At 45.8% G+C, this 3,319-nt stretch overlaps 1 pseudogene; it reads left to right on the top strand.

Annotated features, from left to right (window-relative positions):
* Positions 1 to 1,349, top strand: part of LOC101660421 — a 5,718-nt pseudogene extending 4,369 nt beyond the window's left edge.
* The last annotated feature ends 1,970 nt before the right edge of the window (positions 1,350 to 3,319 follow it).

Below are 3,319 nucleotides of genomic sequence, written 5' to 3'. Positions count from 1 at the left end.
CACCAGCCAAAAAGGCCCAGAAGAGCGGAACCAAGAGCAGCCCAAGGTCGAGGAGCTCATCAATGAACGCACCCAAGGGCGGCCAGTGTAGGAGGTGCGGCAGAAGTGCCTCCATGTCCAGGATACTTGCATCTCCTGCAGAAGCCTCCATGTTACCCTTGGACACACTCTCTTTATAGGAGGGAAGTGCTAACGTTGTCAGGCGTGTGCCAGGAGGAAGATGACGCCATCAGTCCTACTACTCCATCTGTGGCGGGCGGTGCAAGGCGCTCTGGTGGGCACAGTGAGTGCGGCAGGTGTTTTCGTGTGGAGTGTGTGGATCTCTTGGTGGGGCTGGGGCTGCCAAGGAGAACACGGAGGGAGACTCCTGGAACTGCTGCATGTGTGGGTACTAGGGCATCTATGGGCTGCTGTGGCAGCGGGGGGACCTCTGGCCATCCAAGTTCCAGATGTTTTTCACCAATAACCCCTCCTGGGAATTTGATGCCCTGAAGGTCTCCCAGCCTGTCCCGGCTGAGAGGAGGAAGCCCATCTGGATGCAGTTCCTGCGGTCTCCCAGCCTGTCCCAGCTGAGAGGAGGAAGCCCATCTGGATGAGGTTGATGGTATTGCTGCTGCGCTGCAGATGACGAAGGATTTGGGCATCCCAGTGGGCCACTCCATTGCCTCCGAGGTGAGAGAGGACTCCATCACCGTGACCATGGGGAGATTGTGTCGGCGATGTCCACAGTGTCACCCAGAAGCATATCCTGGAATGGGGCCCATTTGCGCTGGTGATTGGGACTAGTCCGACAGTGACCTCTACATCATAACCCTGCCCACAAGGACTCTGTGAGGGCACTGACCAGCTGTTCTCTGAGTTCTACCACCTCCTTCATGAGGTGAGGCGCAAGGAAGGAGATAATTGGCCTTTCTTCTGGCTCTTTACAAACGAGGTGGCCAGGGGCTTTAGAGACAAGAGGGACATCTCGCAATTTCTCTAGTCCAACCCTGTGAAGAGTGATGCCAAAGAAGTGTCAGCAGCACACAAGGCCTATTATTTCTGGTATGAACAGGCCTTTGGCATCTACTAGGGGGTACGCTTGAGCTGCCGAAGTGTCTGTAGCCCGGTAGACTAGCCAAGTCCAGCAAAACAAGGACCATCAATCACTATTAGCTCAATCTCTATAAAGCAAGGCAAGAACCAGCCTCGAATACGAGAGAGGGCATCCTATATGGGGCTTTGAGACGGAAAGGATGTTTGGCTTCCCTGTCCATGATACCGATGTCGCCAACAAGACCCGCTTGGTGAAGCAGACAGCCGGGTGGGTGGTGGTCTGCCAGTCAACCGCCACCTCGCCATTCTGTTGAAGGAATATTTTGCTTGTGAGTACACAAGAGTAAACTGAGGCAGTGACAAAAGCTTAACAAACAACAACATCAAAAACACCAAGAACATGAGGACTGAAGTATCAGAACCTAGAAGAGAAGGAGTTAAAAACGAACAAACAAACCACAGCTGCAGAAATTCCTGGAGGAAATTGCAATGTGGTTGGCCCTCATCCCTCTGGTTTTCAAAGTTAAACTTCCATTTTATTTACAAAAACAAAACCAAGACCCTTTTCCTACACCGCCCCTGCCCCCTTCACTTCTGCTCAAATCTTTTGTTCTCTACTCCTTCCAGAGGGTATTCCATTTGTTTGGGGGTTTGTTTCTTACCATCAATGAAACAAGAGGGTTTATAAAAAAAATCTATCCAAAATATATGTAACAATACTTTGCAAAAGGAAATATGGGAAAACAGATAAAAAAATGTTATAGAAATAAATATCCACATATATATTTGGTTGTTGTGCCTAACCTGATCAGATAGGAACACAAACAGGGGACATAAAATAGAGAGCTGGGCTGCACAATTCCTTCCTGGCCTCTAAGCAATCTTGCGACCATCATTGCTGGCCAAGCAAAACAGAAGCCAGCCAGTAGCAAGGAGGATAAAACATCCACACAGACACTTTTCTACATTATTTCAGGGGCCTACCACACAGGAAGCTTAGAGAAAATCAGTTTCTAGAAGGTGATATTACCTCTTGTTTACCTATTGTCTATGTCAGAGATATACTGGAGGATGTAAGATAAGGCAAATAAATAATAATAACAATAATATACAATATAGTAATAAGGGTTCCTGTGGGGTAGGACAGGAGAGGGAGGGAGTAAGGGGAGCTGATATCAAGGAGTTTAAGAAGAAAGAAAATATTTTTAAACTGATGGTGGCAACAATTGTACAGCTGTGCTTGATCTAATTGAATTATGAATGGTTACAATATGTAAGTGCGCCCAATAAAATTATTTTAAAAAGGGGTGTGGGGTGAGTGCTCAGGATCTTGGGAAGGGGAGGGTGAAATTCATCCAGACTCTTGCAATAACCTTTTGATTTTTGTTCTAAAAGGAAGGAGACCCCCTTAGGGTGGGTGGTAAAAATGGCCGGGCCAGGGGTCTTCAGACTCAAATTCTCTCTTTTTTTGCTGATTTAAGGCCTCCTTGTGGTGGGAAGATGGTAGTGAAATCCTTGTCTGGTGCAAATAAAAAAAATACACCACCACTACCCCCCAAAAAAGGAAAGTATTCACTCCTGTAACAATGTCTAGCATCAGAAACCAGATATAGGATTGCAATGAATCAGACAGGACTCAGTAGTAGTGGTACGATAAGGTGAATTATATTGTACTAAGTGATAAAAATATTCCTCTGGATTATGTAGCATTTAGGGCATTTTGGGGGTCGAACAACCCTTTCACAGGCGTTGCCCGATTCATGACTAGCAAAGTTACAGTTATGAAGTAGCAACGAAAATAATTTTATGGTTGGGGGGTCACCACAACATGTGGCACTGTATTAAGGGGTCGCAGCATTAAAAAGGCTGAGAACCACTGATTTAAGGTTTAATGTTGATTCTTATAGAACTTTGGTCATCAGAAGTTGTAAGAAAGAAATCAACTGATTATAAGTATTCACCCTTTCGCTCTGAATTAAAGCAAAAGGTCTCTCTATCTCTTAAGTAATGATTCAGTTAAGAGTTGTATGAACCCCCAATAAAATGATTTTTTAAAAATTAATTAATAAAAGGTACCCACCACTGCCCTTGAGCCACCTCTAACCAACAGCCATGCTCAGGACAAAGCAGAACTCCAAAATAGTTTCAAAAGCTGCAGTTCTTTATAAGAGATGACTCCCACACTTTTCTTTCCTGAGGAAACTGGTGGGGTCAAACAACTGACCCTTGGTGAACAGGTGGTCTCCTTAACCACTGGGCCACCAGTGCTTCTATGCAGAGAATT

This window comes from Echinops telfairi, unplaced genomic scaffold (assembly GCF_000313985.2).
Source record: "Echinops telfairi isolate 266 unplaced genomic scaffold, ASM31398v2 ScPeMD7_18;HRSCAF=68, whole genome shotgun sequence".
NCBI classification, from domain to species: domain Eukaryota; kingdom Metazoa; phylum Chordata; class Mammalia; order Afrosoricida; family Tenrecidae; genus Echinops; species Echinops telfairi.
Note: the sequence above shows the minus strand (reverse complement) of the source record. Positions and strands in the feature narration are given on the sequence as shown.